The 20,882-nt window shown below is 39.5% G+C and overlaps 1 long non-coding RNA gene across 2 annotated transcripts in view; it reads left to right on the top strand.

Annotated features, from left to right (window-relative positions):
- The first annotated feature begins 941 nt into the window (after positions 1-941).
- LOC124552432 overlaps positions 942-20,882 on the top strand; it is a 28,572-nt gene continuing 8,631 nt past the window's right edge. The window contains exons 1-3 of one of the 2 annotated variants that reach the window (XR_006967918.1): positions 942-1,062; positions 6,615-6,754; positions 12,330-12,573. This is a non-coding gene — a long non-coding RNA (uncharacterized LOC124552432). Of the gene's footprint in view, positions 1,063-6,614; positions 6,755-12,329; positions 12,574-20,882 lie in introns of those variants that run through there. The other variant, XR_006967919.1, reaches the window with a different exon arrangement.

Consider the following 20,882-nt stretch of genomic DNA (forward strand, 5'->3'; position numbering starts at 1 on the left):
TCTTATTTTCCCCGTACCAATGCAAGAATCTGAAGTACCCAGTTCTTTGAAGAGGTTTCTGCAGGAGGTCCGTGAATTTACTCCACAAATAATACGTATTACACGCTTTTGGACCTTGGACCTTGGAAACTTTTGTTTGACTTCAAGATTTACCCCAAAATATTATCCCATATGACAATGAAAGTATGCAAGCTTTTTCATTTTTATGTTGGCTATGTCTGCTAACACTCGAATTGCAAATACAGATTTGTTAAGGCGTTCTGCAGTTCTGTGGTGTGCTCCTCCCAACTGAATTTATTATCAAGTTGTAATCCCAGGACATTTAAGACTGTCAACCTCGTATGTATGGTTCCATTTTCTCCCCCCACTTCTTTTCCGCATGTGCACAAAATGCAATTGGAGTACGTAGAACTGCTGCGGATAATAACAAGTTGTTGTCAGCCATCTTGAACTTTGACGAAAAATTTGATGACAGTGTAATACCCCTCGTAGCGCTACGTCAAAGATCTTTGTCCAATATATTGGACGGAATATTGGATCACATCTTTGATCAAATCTTTGACAAAGAAATTTGATAGTGTAATACCGGCCTTACCTTTAGCCTTATTTCAACGCAACGTTTGTTCAACTGGCAGTGACAGTGGATGATGATTCTCGGAATGCCTGCCACGATAGCGCTTCATACAGCATAATTTGTTGGGCGAAACAGTGTGCGTGATAGGTCGGTAGGCAAATTGGTGCATATGTAGGTTCTTTAACAGCAGAAAAGTTGATGGCAGAATTAAAATCCAATATGCCAGTCTTTCAGTTCATATCGGGATCGTTTCAACCGCTCCTTTTTTCCAAGCGTCTATGTTGGCCATACGTCAGCTCCCGTAGCCAATGGGAAGATAGTTTAGGTAGCCAATGAGAGACGAGGAACGAAGTTAATATTCGGAGCGCTGGAATTGAAATTATTCGACATTCTATTGAGGTTATTCGTAGTTGCTTTGAATTTGAGCTCATCATATTCGGCAGTATTTTTGATTACTCGTTTTGAATGGAACTTGCGGCGAAATATAGGTTTGTAATGTAGCCCAAGATTCTAATTATTGAATTGATTTCCTGGTTAGCTATAACTGTAGCTTAGACGCAACTATTTTAAGTTTCGTATTTACAGAGGTTCAGTGCGTTCTCAGCTATTGGAATGTATTAAGTTGATCAGTACTTAGTAGATGATATTTGTTAGTGAGAAAATACTCCGCATCGACGTTATATCCCAGAGCTATAGATAAGTTTGAGCATTTAGTTTTACGAAAATACTAATAATTTTGTGTAATTGCACGTACTAGTTTCGTATAACGCCAGTTTTCACAAAACTACTACTTGAATATCATCAAATTACTTCGTTTTATCTCGATTGTGCAGTTGGTGTGAACTAACCTATCCACCGTTTCTGTGACAATAAGCGATCTTAAAATCTAAATTAACATCTTTCATATTTTCTCGTAAAATAAGTTTCATTGTGGTGTGCATAATATTTAAGCTTAAAAACTACTCTTAAATTATATATAACTGATTTGCCGCAAAATAATTCTTATTTTCAAACAGTCTTGCACGGAAATCGCGCTAACGTGTTCTCTTTCATGATCATATTTTGATTTATTGATCCGTTTTCATCTGCAGCTGCACAATTTGCAAGAAATATTTGGATTTTTTTGTTAATATTAACAATTTTACATATAATATACCTTTGTACATAATAACACACATTATTATATCAATTAATGATGAATACTTAAATAAATGTACTTACGCCATATACAGAGAGATAAAATACAAATGTTCATCTGAATGAGACTACATTGGGTAAACACACCAAAATTTAGTTTTGTGGGTATTCTTATACTGTGTAAAAGGATGATCAACCAAGTACGACTTCAGTTTAGATATGAAGTGACCAATGTTTTGTATGTTTTAATGGTATCTCGTAAGGCATTGTATAGTTTGATATAAGGATGGATAAGGCTGTTTCGAAATAACTTTGTGTTGGCGCTTTGAACATGTACATCCAATTTTTGTCTTTTGCTTTAAATACATTATATTTTCAAGCGTATATATGCAAGGAAGTGGCAGGTTCATCCTTTTTTGAAACAATGGTCTACAAGATTTGCGATTATCTGCCACTTCCAATTTTTTTTTTTTTTTTTTTAAATGGCATCTCCAGAATTTCCCCAGAACACAAACCCATACCGGAGGTGAGAGTGCACAACTGCATAATATTAACACTGAAGGGTGTTGTAGCTGGTATAATTTTTAATGTACACAGCACAAAACAAGATGTACCTAATTTTTTGTTCATCTGCTCAATATGTGCTTTCCATTTCAAGTTGTCTTGTAGGTGAAGTCCAAGAAATTTGGTAGAGGCTGTTTTGGCAATTGTCTGTCCGTATAGCTCTAGACTGGGTGATATCAGATTTTTTGTTTGTGCTGTGTGTATATCCATAGCTACAGTTTTTCAGTGTTTATTATTAAGTCATTGTCATCAAAGTAACGTGTTAGCCTGTCAGTGGTTTCTTTTATGTTTTTTTAAATGAGTTTCTTCTGAGTTACGTGTAATTAGAACACTCGTATCACTAGCAAATTGAAATGTTTTACTGCTGTCACTGCTTATGTTTAGGTCATTTACATAGAGTAAGAACAGAACAGGGCCCGTTACTGATCCTTGTGGCACTCCATATTTAACAGTCAGTAGCTTGGAGTTATATTTCCTAATGACATTGTCCCTTTCTTGATCTATTTCCACATATTGTTCCCTGTTTTTTAAGATAAGAGCTGAGCCAGTTGTTAGCTGTTCCCCTAATGCCAAGATTTTCTAGCTTGTTTAGCAATTTGTCATGATTTATGGTGTCAAATGCCTTTGACAAATCTAAAAATATGCCCATGGTAAGTTTTTTGTTGTCTAATGCTATCAGTGCCTCTAATAGAAAGGAGTGAACTGCAGATTCAGTTGAGCGGCTTGCTCTAAATCCATGTTGAAATTCTGACAGAATGCCATTTACCTCTAAGAAGTCTGTTAGCCTCTTATTGAAATGTCTTTCTAATATTTTTGAGAAAACAGAAAGAAGTGCCAGTGGTCTGTAGTTGGAAACATCATCTTTGTTTCCTTTCCTGTGTAATGGCTTTACTTTTGCTATTTTCAAACATGAAGGAAAAGTTCCTGTAGCAAAAAATAGGCCGTGTAGGTGGGTTAAGGGCTCAGTAATCAAGTCCCCACACTTCTTTATAATGAAATCAGGTATATCATCTACACCTGCAGAGTGTTTCATTTTGAGACTTTTTATTGTAACCTTATTTCTTCTACATTTGTTGGGTACAGAAACACTGATCTGCTTGATACTTTTTTCCCTGTTTCTGTATGCTGTTTTCTATTAGGAGTCTGTTGTAGTAGTTTCTCTGTTACATTTATAAAATAGTTATTAAACATATTAGCTACTTCCTGTGGCTTATTAATGTTTTCCAAGCCAGCCTTTAATACTATATTATTAACTCTACTTTTGTAAGATTTGGTTTCTTTTTTTACAACTTGCCAGATTGCTTTGGTTCTGTTTGAAGCATCTTCTATGTATTTGTCATTGTCTTGTTTCTTTGCCTCCTTTATTATTTTATTTAAGATAGATTTATATTTTTTAAAGTAACTATCAAACTCCTGAGTTGTGTAGTAGCTTCTTGCAATATTGTGAAGGTACCGTTTTCTAGCTCAAGATTTCCTTATACCACTAGTAATCCACTTGTTAGTTGTAGTGGCTTGCGTTGTTTTGGCTTTCAATGGAAAAGCAAGATCAAAATAATATTTAAAAATATTCATGAATGTCTGAAACTTATCAGAAATATTTTCTGTGCTATACACTATCTCCCATGATTCTTGTTGGAGATAATTCTGGAATGTTTGTACTGCAATATAACTGAAAGTTCTGCCCATGTGAGTAGTCTTCCTCATATAATTATAGGATGGATTGGTGTTTACACAAAAGCTTATAGCCTGTGCATGATGGTCTGCCAGTCCAGCTTTTATTACAACTGATTTATATTTTGTTTTGGAGCTTATTATTATTGGTCTTTGGTAGTGCTAGAATGATTCGTTTCACATGTAGGGGAGTGGATTGTAATCTCCACATTTTTGGCTGTCAATATGTTCATCAGCTCAGATTTTGAATTGCTCCGCTTATTAAAGTCTACATTTAGGTCTTCACATATAAGAACTGTTTTTCGATTTGTTACTAGTTTATTTAGTAAAGTATCAAGCTGAGTATTAAATTTTTTTAGGTGGGTATCTGGAGATCTATATAAACATATTACAATTAACTTGAATGCTGGAATTTCTATGCCTGATATTTCAAAACCTTTCTTAGTGCTTAAGGACTCAACATTGTCTAAGTTATTGAATTCAATATCTTTCTTCATGTATATGCAGTTCCCTCCATGTGTAAACTTATTTCTACAAGTTTGTGCTGGTAACACATAATCCGTTATTTTCACTGTCTTTAACTCATTTTCTTTCAGCCAGTGTTGAGTTAAACACAGTATATTAACGTATCTGAGTTCACTTGATAGCAAGATTTCAAGCTCTCTTACTTTATTCCTAAGTGACTGTATATTCTGATGAAGAAGAGTGACCTGGTGAGATTTTAGGTTTGTTCTGATTGTACTTGGTTGACCACTTACCTTTATTCCTGAATTTAAATTGTGTGAGAAATCTTCATTCTCATCTAGAATCGCGAGTTGGTTTTTTCCATTGGTCATAAGAAAATGTCCTGATGGTGAAAAGGGGCAGTTCTCCATCTCTCTGGCCATTTTACTTGTGTGGTCGATGTTGAGGTGGTTTCTGTTTTTGCTGCAAGGACTGCTACTTTAGGTGGTGTTGATAGGTGCACTAGTTATCCTAATTTGGTCTTGAGGCTTTTTGGGAATAAAAAATCTTGTAGATGGCATGGTCGCCTTACATTTCTTCTCACTGGAATTGCTGAACTTCCTCCTGTTGCTGGGGTGGTAGTAGTTGATTGTTTGTGTTCACTGATACATGTAAAATTAAATGTCCTTAGTGATTCTTTTGAGACTGGATCTGCTGATGTCTTTAGTGGGTCTCCTGTAGGTACTGCTTCTGGTTTCCAGTGCCCAGTTCTTCTTGTTGTATCTTGAATATCTTCGGGTGTGGAACTTGGTTCTGCTGCTTTTTTTGGTTAGATGCTTTTGCCGGTATCACAGCTTGGTTTAATCGATGGTAGTTTTGTTTCGCTGTGTCTTCTTTGACTGATGAAGGTGTAGTACAGTTTTTTTTGCGCCTGCTCATTTATCTTTCATAACTATCGAGTTGGATAAGTCCATTTCTGCTGCTGATTTTTCTTGTATTTTCACTGTCATATTTGCTGAAAGGTCTTCAAATTCTATGTATGTTGCAGCCGGTATTTGCAGATTGGCACTTACTGCTAGTTGTAAATGTCTACATAATTTCTCTTTGCCTTCCATTCACAAGTGAAGTCCAAGCTTTGTATAATAGCTTCTACTGAGGAATGTATTGACGTCCACTACCATTACATGCTCATAATTTTTTGCTGTCCTCATTGAGAATTCGTTTGCAGCATAGATTCTGTTGTTCAGTTTTGGTACATCGTATCTGTACGGAATTGTGCACAAGATAACTTTTGTGTGGATTGTCTTATGAAGAGAATCTATTAAGGCACATTTGAAATCCTGAAATTTCTTTAGGATGTCGTTTGTCTCACCTAAAATGATGACACTGTTGTTTTTCGTATATTCTTTCGTCTTACCGTCTATGTTACAAACCGCGTCCTTTAACTGTGCGTTTGGTTTTATTACAGAAGAGATGTAGTGTTTTTGATTTTGAGAACTGTTCCTAATTTTTGCACAGTGACAACGGTGACTGTCAGAAAGAATTAATATGTTCTGTCTCTTGTTATCACTGTGTATCATTTTGTGGGGCACTGGTCGATTGCTTTTTTTACAGTTTTCATTTGTATTAACGTTGTTGGTTTTGTCAGGGCACTTCATAACACAAACACTTGAGTCCTACGCTGTAGTATTTTTGCTTCTGGTCCATTCATGCTGCTTTTCTTTCTCACTATTTACAGTTTTTGTTGGTTTTGTTTTGATTGGTGCACTTGATTTCAGATAACCTAACAGTTCGGTATTTTCATTTTGTAGTTTCGTTAAATCATTCTTTAAGGTCTTAATTGCTGCTTGCATGCTTATGATACTCTCTTTTAAATGTTCAATATCTGTTACACATTTGTGACATGGAATATTTTCACTTTCAACGGTTGTATTTCCACGTGGTAGAACATTGCGCACATCACACTCGTGAGCCATTTTATTTGATTTCATATACGTACCAGTAGTTTACTACTTCTAGACCGAATTTCCGGACACTTGAGTTATAATATCATGCACAATGCATTTACGACTGCAGTATTCACTGATTTTTATGTATGTCGTACATTTTTCGTTCAATTTACGTTTATATTTGTAGAGCTAACACACTTGCAGTTTACACTTTCCGCCGCACACTAACTAAATACCATCAGTGTTATTATGAACAAATGTGCAAACTGTTGCAGGAGGATGGAGGCTCCAGTCTTCATACAGCCATCCTGACTTGAGTTTTCCATGGTTTCTCAAAATAAATTCAGGAAATTTAGGATGATTCCTACTATATGGTCACAGCCAACTACCTTTCCATCCTTGTCATACTATACCCGTAAGTATGCAAATGTCTGTGTATGTAAATTGCTTTATTTTTGTTTTTCATAGATTATAATGCCATTTTATGTCCAGTATTAATGTAAGAGTGTCACCTCTGGAAATGCAGTGATTGTCAGTTTTGTTACACAGTATTTGGTAAACAGCAGTTTATAGTGGAACTAGATGCTGATTTGGCAGCAGTGCTGGAAGAGTTGGCAGTTTTGGGAGCTGCAGTCGACTGTTGTAATATTAGGTTTGGTCCAGATGACTGGATTACAATCAAGCCTTCTAAATCAGTGCAAAGACCTAGGGGACACTGCAAGAATTGGAGAGAAGAGAAATTTGTGGCACAACGTCACTAGAAGAAGGGATAAGCTGCTAGGGCATATTCTGAGGCATCAAGGGATCACCAATTTAGTATTGGAGGACAGCGTGGAGGGTAAAAATCTTAGGGAGACCAAGAGATGAATACACTAAGCAGATTCAGAATGGTGTAGGTTGCAGTAGGTACTGGGAGATGAATAAGCTTGCACAGGATAGAGTAGCACGGAGAGCTGCATCAAACCAGTCTCTGGACTGAAAACCACAACAACAACAATCTAGAAGAAGGTATTAGTGACCATAAAGTCGTTGTGGCTTCTATGTCAGTGGAAAAAACAGCATAGAGTTTTCTTGTTTGGGAAAGCAAATAAAAGTGTCATTAATGAATATCTTCATAGTCAGCTCCAAAAAAATTTAGTCGTATTTAAAATCTATGAATGCTACAAATAATTCAATACCTTCTCTTGCTGACAGTATGGGTAATGTAACTAATGATGATAAATAGAAGGCCAAAATTCTAAACTTAGCTTTCAAAAACTCGTTTACGATAGAGGAGTGCAGCACCATTCCCCCTTTCAATTACTGAACAAACGAAAGGATGGCTGACATAGTGTTTAGTGTATCTGGGATTGTGATTGTAAAACAGTTGAGATCCTTAAGACGCCAGAAAGGTATGTGGCCCAGACGGTATCCCCGTAAGATTTTATGTTGACTATGCTACAAATATAGCACCATTCTTATCCATCATCTATCAGAGATCATTGAAATGGCAGAAAGTTGCACAGGACTGGAAGAAGGCCCAGGTCAATAGCAATCTATGAAAAGGGTAGAAAATCGGATGCACATAATTACCGGCCAATTTCACTGGCATAGATTTGTTGTAGAATCGCGGAACATATTTTGTGTTCAGGCATAATGACCTTTCTAGACTCTGAGAAGCTCATCTGCAGAAACCAGCACGGTTTTAGAAAACAGCGGTCATGCGAGACACAGCTGGCCCTCTTTGTGCATTATATACAACATGCTCTATATACCGGTTCCCAGGTTGATGCCATATTTCTCGATTTTTGAAAGGCGTTCGACTCAGTTCCGCATTGTCGCTTGCTACAAAAAGTGCATGCTTATGGTCTATTCAGTGACATATGTGGTTGGATAGGAAGTTTTCTAACAGACAGGCAGCAGTATGTCGTCCTGAACAGGGTAACTTCAACAGAAACAAGAGAAACTTCAGGTGTGCCTGAGGGCATCGTAATAGGTCCTCTGCTTTTTACGTTTTACATAAACGATCTGGTTGATGGTATTGACAGCGGCCTTAGACTGTTTGCTGTTGATGCTGTAGTCTACAGGAAAATAGTATCACACGAAAGTTGTGAACAAATCAATGAGGATTTGCAGAAAATAAATGCGTGGTGTAATGACTGGCAGTTACCTCTCAATATTACTAATTGTAACCTACTGCATATAAAAAGGCAAAAATTCCCATGAATGTATGAGTACAAAATAAATGATCAGTCTTTGGAAGCAGTAACATCAGTCAAGTATCTGGGTGTGACTATTCAAAATGATCTCAAATGGAATGATCAGATTACACAAGTAACAGGTAAGGCGAACTCTAGATTGCGGTTTATTGGTAGAATCCTGAAGCGATGCAGTCCTTCAACAAATGAAAATAGCTTACAATACGTTAGTTCGTCCAGTCATAGAGTATTGTTTGTCTGTATGGCACCCTCACCAGTTGGGTCTGATTCAAGAAATTGAGAAGGTCCAAAGAAGAGCAGCAAGATTTGTGACTGGTACATTTAGCCATTGTGAGAGCGTTACAAATCTCATAGAAAGTTTGAAGTGGGACACACTTGCAGATAGACGACGCGCTAAACAGAAGGGGCTGCTCACTAAATTCCGAAACCCAATCTTCACCGAGGATGTAGAGCATATATTATTACCACCAACTTTCAAATCGCGTAATGATCATCATTCAAAGACAAGGGAAATAAGAGCTCGTACTGAGGCATTCAGACAGTCGTTTTTCTCTCGTGCGATCCACAAGTGGAACAGAGGGGGTCTCGTGCGATCCGCGAGTGGAACAGAGGGGGGAAATATGACTTTGGCGTGAATTGTGCCCTCCACCACATACTGCTTGGTGGCTAGTGGAGTATATATGTAGATGTCTTTGTTCTTGCTGCGTCATGAGGCAGAACATTGTTGTGAAGCAGAACGCCGCCTCTAGAGAGCTGTCCCAGCCAGCGATTTCGAATAGCACGCCTTTAGCCTTAATAATGTTTCACAGTGTCTCTCAGCATTTATTATCATTCATCTTGGCAAAGGTCTAACAGAAGAATGCCTTTCTGATTCCAAAATCCGTGGCTCTGATTTTCCGTGTTGAAGGTTTTTGTTTGAATTTTTGTGGTTTCTTAAGGTTGTTTGAATAATGTCACTCACTGGATTGACATTTATTTTCTGCAGTGTAATGCACAATCCACATTTCATCACTGGTCAGAATGTGACTCATGAACTTTTCACCATTCTTGTGATAGTACTCAAAACGGACAAAGAATATGTCGTTAGCTTTGCTTCGTGTTAGTCTGTCAACATTTTGGGACCCATCTCACACACATTTTCTTGTAGTGGTCTGTCATGAACAATGTCATAAACTACTGCTCTTGAAACTTGTGAAAATTTTTGATGCAGCTCGTCAGTAGTTAAGTGCCTGTTTTGCCGATTTGCCTAATCAACTTTTTATGTCAAATCTTCATTCATTACAGTAGGCTGTCCAGATTGTTCTTCATCATGAACATTTGTGCTTCCTTCGTTAAAGAGCTACACCATTTATGCACATTTACACCATCCATTACACCTGCACCATAAACTTCAATAAGCTTCCAGTGAATTTCAGCAGCACGAATTTCTTTTGCATTTAAAAACTGATATTGTTGGACTGGAGGGCTGCATTATTAAGTGTCGAAGCTGGAATGGAATCAGTCTTTTTAATTTCTGTAGATGTGTTTCTACAATCATAAAATCAAGCTCTCCCAGATGTTCAACACCTGTTACCCATTGTATGATGACGAGGAAGTGAACACTGTCTCGGCCCTGATGGTGCTCTGGATCTTGGGTGATTGGGTGACACAGTTAAGTTTAAGCCTGTAGTTGACGATAACAGTACAATGTATTAGTGGTTTTTGCAAATGTTTGACATTTCACAGTATATCACAATGCAAATGGTTATCGACACAATCAGTGAAAGATTACATAGAAGCAACACGAACAGTAAAATAAGTGAATCTAGAACTTCAAATCGGCACACGATTCTGGTGCACATGGTCTCACACAAAGGAAAATTCCAAAGTCGGCTTTATATATAAAAAAAAGTCCGTATTGCATGGATTTTTCACTTTGCTGATTCTGTGCACACTTCTGCACTCGTGTGCCGAAGAAGAACAGTGCAGTGTGAGTTTGTCTGGACCAAAATCACTAAAATGTACAGCACCAACAAAACACATCTTCTGCCTGTTGCAACTAACAATGCAGCATATTAATTGTGCTTTTAGCTTACAAGAGCATGCAATGTGTTTTCTTCATTTAAATTGAAATACATTGTTAGGCACAGCAATGGTTTGACATTAGTGCCCTCCTGGCCATTAAAATTGCTACACCACGAAGATAACGTGCTACAGACGCAAAATTTAACCGACAGGAAGAAGTTGCTTTAGAACAGTTGAAATGCACCTCATGGATTTGTGGCTCAGGTGACATCCAATGAGTAGTCCACATTGAAAGTCACTGAGTTCTCCTCTTTCTGCCTCGAATTGTGCTCAACATCGAATGGTAACATAGCTGATCATTGTAGTTATTCACTGGGCCAGTGAGACCTGGAGCTGCAGTCAGCATCAGTGCATGTGTCTGATATGGGTAGAGACACCTCATCCCAGTCCCCTTTTGATACTGCTGGCATTTTGATCACAGTCTGCTGGGTGCAGTATGCAACCAACAGTCAGTACACCGCATGGTGCTGTTGGCAACCATAGCCACAGCTCTGTATAGCAATACACAAATATTTTAGAACAAAGTCAGCATAAATCACAAGATTGTCTCATAAGTACACGAGGAAGGAAATACAAGCAATAAAGGCAATAAGCAAATAAGTGATCTCCATTTGAAGGACATTCAATGAGAAAATTTCATGTTGGTTTGGTCTTGAAGCCATACACTTCTTTCATGCAGGTCTCTACACTAGTCTATCCTGTGCAACCCTCTTTATTACTACACATATGTGTACATATTCTGTAAACCAGTGAAGTGCATGGCGTAGAGTACTTACCATGTACTACAGGTCAATGTTCCTTTCTATTCCATTAATGTATGTAGTGCTCTTATTAGTCTGTAATTAGTGGTATAATTATTCTAGTCTTGTCTTTGCACTCCCCTGGGGGAGAGGTATATGTAAGCTGGCTTTTATAAGATAATTGTCAAGCATCTTTTAATTCAGCTTTTTCATCATTTTGCTTGGTGTACTCCTTAGTGCAGTCTACATCCATCAGAATCTGCTTGCTGTAATCAAGCCTAGGTGACATTGTAGAATTTTGACCCTCACCCTATCCCACCGCTATGCTTCCTCTCCATTACCAGACTGCCCACCTGACGTGTTCTAAGTAGGACTGTTGATATTTTTAAAGATATCATTATAGGCCTTCGATATTTCAAAAAAAGGTGTCGATATACTGGCCTCTAAAAATATAGGCAGCACACTGTAAATGAACTGTCAGTTTTAGAGCTGTATATTTAAGTTTTGATTTATTTAGGATTAAAGGAGATGACTCAAAATTCTTAATTCTCAACCAGTACTTTCCGTACATTATTAAGTATTGATTTATTATTAGATGTTCTGTACATCAACAAGCTAGCAGCTAGCTTATACTCCTTAGAGCAGGGATTTAAAGGAAAATGATGCATGTTCACACTAGGCAATAACCACTTTGGTAGCAATGGTAACTGCATGTAAGTGGCTCAATATAAGGTGACCAATGGGTCCCTCATTCAGTTTTGTTGCACATTGGATTTGTCCAGAACACTTCATGTTGACTTTCCTGCTTTTTCATTTGAGCAAACGCCAGCGACCTAGCAATTGTAGTGTCAAAATTGCATGGTGAAGTTAAACATTGCAGTTCCTGTTGGTAGTGCCGAGCACCAATTATGTCAGCATTTCTCCTCACACATCTCCACTCATGGCAAAAACCAATCTTGTCATTTAGATTTTTGTTGTATATTTTCAGTAACTGTTTTTGAAGAATGCCAGTGTGAAGAAATAGCACACTAGTGGTGTTAAAAACTGAACTGTGCCATGGAGTCATCACCAAACTGAGAAAGATTGGACGTGATGAAAGCTCAAGAAGTTGTAAGACTTGTTGACACTGTGAAAATAAAATTATGTTCTACTACAATTTTAAAGAAACAACTTCAAATATTTACTGAAAATTGCGAAAAAATATAATACGAAATAAAAATATAGGCACCTGATATTGCTGTTTTGATATTGATATATCGGTGAAAAAAATATCTCCAATAGATATGTATATTTTCTGGAAAAAGTATTGATGTATTGATATTTTATCAACAACCTAGCTCTAAGTGAGTGGCGTATGCATGGTCACTACTCACTGCCCCAAATAAATACCAGCACAATACTGTAACAGTTCTGTGCAACATACCACGTGAAACTATTCGTATAGCTCCATTGGATCAGCTGTTCGTCCACCCCGATTTCACTTGTTTACATTTAGTTCTTCTTTTAACATTTAAGAGATCTGACATATGATGACTCTGGCTCCAGCCATGGTATCCAATTTGTTTTTCTGTTGTTTGTGACGTGAATTCATTACCTAGGGAGTGTGCCGTTTCTGGTGTGTGAGTGAGGTAGGTGAGAGCCCCAGTACTAGATTATGTGACTATGGACTTACTTTCTTTTCTGGCTTACACAACTGCAATAAGCAAAGCATTTACTGTCAATAAGAAATAATGATGTACTCATCCAAGCAACAGCCTTTTGTTTCCTGCCTGAAATAACGTTAAATAAAGATATGCTGGCCTCATCTTAAACATTGGTTTTAACACCACAGTTCTTTACCAGGAACAATATCTACTTGAGGTATTGTGCTGCTGTCTTCCTCTGACTTTTGAAGTACATAACCAGGCACTTATAAGAGGACCTACAGTGTAACGAAGACTCCAAAGCACAGTTCAACTTGGAATTTATTATGAGGGGTTTAAGAAGCAATATCTGGGAATAAGCATATGTAGTAATTTACAGTTAAATGACTACATAAAACTAGTAATAGGAAAGGCCAATGTCACAGATTCGTTGAAAGAATCCTGAGAAAACACAACGGGGGTAGCTTGGAAAACAGCAGAGATGCTGACTCGCAGATAGGCGCAACAAAAAGACTGTTACAAGCTTTTGGCCAACAAGACCTTTGTCGAAAATACAACACACACACACACACACAAACACAAACACTGGCATGCATGCGAGTCTGCAAATGCAGCACGCACGCATGCACACACACACACACACACATACAGACACACACACACACACACACACACACACACACACACACACACACACACACACGACTGCAGCCTCCTGACAGAGGCTGCAGTCATGTGTGTGAGTTGTGTTTGTGTGTATTCGCGTGTGTGGGTGTGGATGTGGGTGTGCGTGTGTGTGCGCGCGCATGCGTGCATCTTCTATTTTCGACACAAAGGCCTTGTTGGCCAAAAGCTTATGTTGCGACAGTCTTTTTGTTGTGCCTATCTGCGACTTAGCATCTCCGCTATATGGTGAGTAGCAATTTTTATTTTCATAATATTCTTACATTCCATCCTGGATTTTCCATTGTTTGATTTTAGCTTAGAAAACATTTATTTGATCAGTACTGGAGGACTGCTTGTCAATTTGGGACCGACAGGCATCTACAAGGGAAGAAAAGGATGAAGGACGGGTTGGCGGCTCGTACCCCTCTAAAATCTGCAACACACTTTTCTTACGCACTGCAGTATTCTCTTGAATGTCTAGAAATAGTTGTCTTTGATTGTACTAAACCACAGTTTAATCTATATTGGTGCGATTATTATTGTTGTTATGTAGTATTCTGCCTAGTGGCATGGTGATGTCATTGTATGGAGAATTTCTGACACCAATGTTCCTTGTCTTGAGCTTGTTCCTTCAATTTACTGCATCTCCTTTCATCTTTCGTGTCATTCAGATATTGAATTATTCTTCTTCCTCATCTTGTATTCTGTTTGATTTCCCTCTGATGACGTTGTGTATGAGCTCCTCGTGTGTGAGTATGTGTCTGATCCTGTTGACCTTCCTCTGAATTATACAGAATAGTTTTCTTCTCTACTGATCTTTTCAGTATATAGCCGTTTGTCACCGAACTGCACTCTTGATCTTCCTTATTATTCTCCAGCACTGCATTTCAAAACTTTCCAGGTATTTTTTTCTCAATTTCCCTCATGGTCCAGACAGTGCAATGCTCCAGAAGTAGCACTTGATCAGTTTCTTCCTTAATTCCAGCCCCAATTGCTGGTCAGAAGAGTGCTCTTCTTTTTGAATGCAGCTTTGTCCATGGTGATTCTTGTTAAAATTTCATTTGTGCAGTGTGCATCCTTTGTCAGTGAGCTTCTCAAGTACTCCAGCTGTATCACGTTCTCAATTTTCGTCAGTTATCCTCAAAGGTTTTTCCCAGTTTGTAATCCCCATCACATTTGATTGCTCAGTGTTGATTTCCATTCCATATTTTGTTCCAGTATCCACTAATTGGTTTCTGATTTTTGGCGAGCACTGCCAGATCGTCTGTTTACTTGATGGTGTTGATGAGTTGTCCTATCCTGAAGTTTCCACATCTTTTCAAAGCTTTCCTCTCACCAGCCATTCTCCTTGCAGGCTGAAGAGACTCTGTGATTGACAGCATCCTTGTCTTACTCCTCTTCCTCTTTTCCACACTGTTAGTTTCTCCATAGGTCAGTTGCAGCTTTATTCTTTGCCTCACGTACTAGTTGAGACTTAGTTTCTGATCTCGCCAGTGCATTCCTATCTCCTTCATCAATTTTGTCCATTTGACTCTGTCAAAGGCCTACTGCCAGTCTATACAAGAAGCACAAACTTTTTAATTAATAGCCAAAACCTTCTCTGATAAAATCCTCACCATGCCAATTATGTCCCTGGTTTCTTTTCATTTCCTAAATCTAAACTGGTCCTCTCCTATTACTTCCTCAGTTTCGTGTACCATTTGCCTGTTGAACATTCTTGGAATGATCTTCACCATGTGTGAGATCAGACCAATTGTTTTGCAGTCACTAAATTTCGTGGCTTTGGTTTCTTCTTGAGAGTAACCATTGTGACGTCCAGTTTCTTCTCAAGATTAACCTTTGTGACGTCCAGTTTTATAAATTTTGTTGATGAGTTGAGTCATTAGTTTCAAACCTCTGTTTCAGATTTCTTTGAACAAAACCACTAGTGTGTTGTCATTTCCTGTAGCTTTAGTCCTTAATTGCCTTCTCTGTCTACATTGTCAGTATGCTGGGCCCTTTTTATCTTCATCAGTAGCTTCCTCTGTCCCTATTTTGACATCTTGTGGACAGTGTTCCCTATCATAAAGGTTTTTTACATATTCTTCCCATATTTTCACAATGTGTATTTGTTCAGTAACTATATATCCTCTACAATCTTCTATTCCAAAGGTTCTTACTCCTTTGTTCTCTCTCCCTCTCAGTTCCTTCATTTTCTAGTATGTGATTTTGTACCTTCCTCTGCTTTGTAGTTGCTTTAATTCGCTGCGAATTTCTTCTATGTACTTTTCCTTCATTTTGTTTCTTTCATGAGTGCATTTTTAACTTTTTTGTATTTGTCTTCATTAACATTTTTACACTTACTCCTTGCCTCCATCTTTTGCAGCATCTCAGTGGTGATCCTGTGTTTCCTCACTATCTTTATTTCCTCGGTATCTTTGTTTCCTCAGTCTCTTTGTTTCCCTCCCAACTTCACTCTCTTAAAATATTCAACAAAACCAGAGTAACATTTCACCATTGCACTTCTATGCTTGCATTTTCACCTCACACTTCACTAAATTGTTGCTCCAAGGATTCTCTTACTGCCTAATTTTTCTTTCGTAGCTTTTCCAGGTCCCATCCTTGCTTTCTCCTCCCACACTGTCCTATCCTCTACAGCACTGTACTGATACCTGCAACCCAATGGCCAAGACCTTAACTGACATCATCAGGCAGCATGTCTTGGTATCTTCTATGCTGCCCCAAAACCTCCATTTGACAAGTATGTAGTCTGTCTGATATTTGTTAATATCACTGGGGCTCTTCCATATGTACAATTTACTCTTCCTTTTCTTGAATCAAGTGTTCATCACCACCAAATTGTTCCGCCAACAGAATTCCACCACCATCACTCCTCCTGTAATTTCTTGTTCCTAATCCAATTGCCCCATGATGTTTAGGTCACTACCTTGCCCAACCACACTATTCCAGGCAACCATGACTATGATGTTTGCTCTTCCTCTGCTTCTCTGTGGATAATGTCTTCTATTTCATAGTTCATTTTCCTTTCTTTGTTGCCATTAGCTGATATTGGCGTGTACACTTGAACTACCACTGGAGGGGGCTCACCACTCTTTTGCGGGTTTGTACTTGGCTACCACCAGGCCCCATTCTTTGCCTCATCTTTTCCCTTCCATGCTGCATGTCTATCCTCAACCTGTTCTTTTTCCCCTCCCTTGGGGAACATGTCTGGGCTGTTTTTGTAGGTGTATTCTGCATTTTTGGTAGTCAATATCAGATTACTCTCCACTGTTTTTGTTGCTTTTTTCTTCCTTCGTTCACCTTCTCCTATCTTTCCTCCACTTTGGTGTGTGAGGTTCTCTTTTTATTCTTCCTCTTTATGCACTCCTGAAGGTCGGCCCATGCATCTGATATGTAACAAGTGACTGGACAATGCATAATTCCCAGCCCCAGGTCAACAAGTGGGGTTCGCACGAACCCTCTGGTACAGGCCAGGGCCAGGGAGGGATGATTGCCTGAGCTCCAACCTTCCCAAATTGCCTATTGGTCCCTCTATCAGGTGTTCAGGAAGTGTGACCTGAGGTGTGAACAGTCACCTAAAGCAGGTGCACCCCTTCTGAAGGGGGCCCCCTGTTGGAAGGAGCATGCCATCAGACATGGGAAATCATGGGGGGTTTTCTGGCAATGAGCCAATCATCTTCACAGTCAGCAGCTACAAAACATAAACAAAATGAGGCTAATGATTCAAATACCCTCCCAGTTGCACCACGGTTCCTTATGGTTTCATGTACTAAAGATGCTCAGTCATTCGCTACGGTAAATCCGTTTACTATTCAGAAACATGATATGCAATTCCTGGCTCTGTGAAATCCTGCTCTTGTGCATGCAATGGCACTTTGCGTTTGGAAACTGCATCAAATTGTCAAGCACAACAACTGCTTGCAGCTTCACTCCTTCATGGCTATCCTGTTTGCATTGAAGCCCATCGAACGCTGAATTCTTCACATGGTGCTATTTGCACTAGGCTGCTCAATGGTCTGATGCAGGCAGAAATCCAAATGTACCTCTCTGATCTGTGTGTCACTGCAATCCATCAGGTGACGAAAAAAGTTGATGCCTCTTTAGTGTCCACAAACACTGTCTTTCTCACTTTTGATAGAGTGGTTCTTCCATCAAATTTCACAGTCAGACCATATATTCTGAACCTGATGTGCTACTACCAGTGTCATCGTTACAACGACATTCGAGAGCCTGTCGACACCCAGCCAAATGTGTAACATGTAGTAGGGATGGCCATGAGGGTGACTGTCCATCTCCTTCTCCCCATTGCATCAAGTGCAATGGCGACCATGTCACCTCCTCCCGCAATTATCCCATATATTTCGATGAGTGGACTGTCCAAGCAGATCCGGGTGAAGGAAAAAGTGCCTTACTTTGTCGCTTGCAAGTTTTTGGCTAGTCGGAAACTCTGTGTTCTACTGTCTGGCACCTACAGCACTGTTCTTCCAACATCTCACTCCACCAAGGACAATGTGGTTGTGAAATCGCCCAGCATCATGGTAGCATCCCGTATCCTCCTCCAGCTGCCAAACTTTTACCTTGCAGAGCAAAGTCACCAGCTACACAACTGGCAGGCCTGAAAGGATAGAAGGAATACTCCCGTGAAGACTTGCTACGTCCCTCCAGCCAACCAACATCTGAATCTTCCTCTGCCAAATGGAAAGGTTCAAAGAAGTCAAACAAAGGCAAATGGTCTTATCCTTCGCTGACTCAAAAATGCTCTTCAACAGTGTTACCATGTGATACCCTCATTCGGCCGATCTCCGTGTCACCGGTGCACACCACCAACTGTTTGTCTGCCCTGGACTCTGCAGGCTGACAGAAGGAGAATGCCGACGCTTCTGTAGACCTCATGGAGCAGGATCCTCCCGCCTCTGTGCCCTGCAGCAGTGAGTCTTCGAAGGCTGGCTCTCAGTGATGGGTGAGGTGACACCCCTTCATTTTTTCCTTGTTATGGCTCTCCTCCAGTGGAACGTTTGTGGTCTTTGATTCAACAAAGAGGGTTTACGGCTGCTCTTAGAATTGCAGCGTCCATTTGTTCTCTGCCTTCAGGAAACAAAATTGCGTCCTCATGGCCGCTTGGAGCTCTTGCATTTCTTCCTGGTCCATTTTGATCTTCCCTCTCATGGGGAAGTCACGCTGCTTATATGGGCTGACATTTATAGTCAACCCATCTCCCTGACTACCCGGCATCAAGCTGTTGAAGTTTGCCCTTTTCTTCCTCACTGTTCACATCCCTCCAACATTGGATGTCACCAGGGGAGACTTCATTCAGCTTATTGGCAGCTACCTCATCCCTTTCAGCTACTGCTCGGTGACTTTAATGCGCACCATCCGCTTTGGGGTTCTCCCAGAACCTGTCCGAGAGGTGACCTCTTGGCTGACCTCAATCAATTTACCGTATTTACTCGAATCTAAGCCGCACTTGAAGCTAAGCCGCACTTGAAGCTAAGCCGCACCTGAAAAATGAGAATAGAAATCAAGGAAAAAAATTTCTGGAATCTAAGCCACATCTGAAATTTGAGATTCGAAATTCAAGGGGATGGAAAAGTTTTAGGCCACACCTCCAAATCGAAACAAAGTTGGTCCATTGTAATATGAGAGACAATTTAGGTCGAATAAATGATGATACAGCTACAGTAGTTTGGTTCGAGTCGTAAGCTTAGCAGTTAAGCTTTACCAGGTAGCCATTGCTATGCGTCAAGTGCTCCGTCCGTATTTATACAGGTACCCTTCCTTTTTCACATGCTTCGTCTGGTTTGAATTGATTGCTTATTTTTCTTTGATCTGGTAAGTGCTGCTCTCTTTGTTATAGGTGTTTATGTCACTCTAAGCTGAAAATGCATTACTGTACTGTGTCATGCATTGTTTGTCGCATTCTGATAATGAGTCTTTACGGCCTGTTGCCGCTCACGGCATGGCTTGCTTTTGTGTGCGAGAGAGAGAGAGAGAGAGAGAGAGAGAGAGAGAGAGAGAGAGAGAGAGGAATCGTCTCATTAGCGAAACAATGGCAAGAGACTGCTATTTGTTGTTACTTACACTGCTGCTTTCTTTGATAGTGATCAACAAATAATAGGCTGCGTATGATAGAAGGTGTACTGAACGAGAGTTTAGCAAAAATTTTTCTCCGTTTGAAAATCTTTGCAGACGCCTCTTTAGTGCATTATGTTCTGCACAGAAATTAGTCATCTTAGATTTAAAAATCTAGTCAATTGGCCGTGCTTCAATTCTGACTGTATCACTATTAGGCATAAGAATAATACGAATATAAACATGACATGATATATATATTCTTCTGCGTTTGCTGTTGTCTCACTCTAGTTTCATAGTTTATTAGGCAGACAGGATTTAAATGAGATAGCAGCAAACACGAAAGAATACATGGCAAAATGTTTATATTCGTATTATTCTTATAGTGAAGAGAATACTGCGTGTGATTCACAATTCATAAAAGTTCCTATTACCAACCATCTCTTCTCACAGGTAGGAAAAAATTCAGAACGTAGAGTTGGCCATATTGACAAACATCCCAAACAGTCTTGCCAGTCGGATTTTCGTAGTGCATTGAAATGCTGCTACATTCGAAGATGAACAATATGGAATTTGTATTTACTTTGTTGGATAATGTATGAAAATGCAGTGGTCGAAACTCGGGGCGGAGAAAAAAGCTCATCTTCCACCCTTTTTTTTTTTTTACTGGCGCAGAGGTTTTGGCGCCAGTATTTATCTTTGTGCCTGCAAAGCATGCCTGTGTAGCGGTACATATATTCGACGGCAGAAGTTACTTGCGGCGGCACCTGCCAACATTTTTCAGAACTTTCGCTTACTTTGCACTCGATTCTAAGCCGCAGGCGGTTTTTTGGATTACAAAAATCGGAAAAAAAGTGCGGCTTAGATTTGAGTAAATATGGTAACCTCTTCTGTCTTAACATAGGAGCACCCACATTCCTTTCAAACTTCATGCAAACCTATTCCCATTTGGACCTATCATTCTGCACTGGTCTGCAGCTCATGGTCTCGCAGTTGCGTTCTCGCTTCCCGAGCACGGGAATCCGGATTTGATTCCCGGCGGGGTCCGGGATTTTCACCTGCCTCGAGATGACTGGATGTTTGTGTTGTCCTCATCGATTCATCATCATTCATGAAAGTGGCAAGACTGGACTGAGCATAGGTTGGGCAATTTGTACGGGTGC

Source organism: Schistocerca americana, chromosome 10, assembly GCF_021461395.2.
Source record: "Schistocerca americana isolate TAMUIC-IGC-003095 chromosome 10, iqSchAmer2.1, whole genome shotgun sequence".
In the NCBI taxonomy this organism is placed as follows: domain Eukaryota; kingdom Metazoa; phylum Arthropoda; class Insecta; order Orthoptera; family Acrididae; genus Schistocerca; species Schistocerca americana.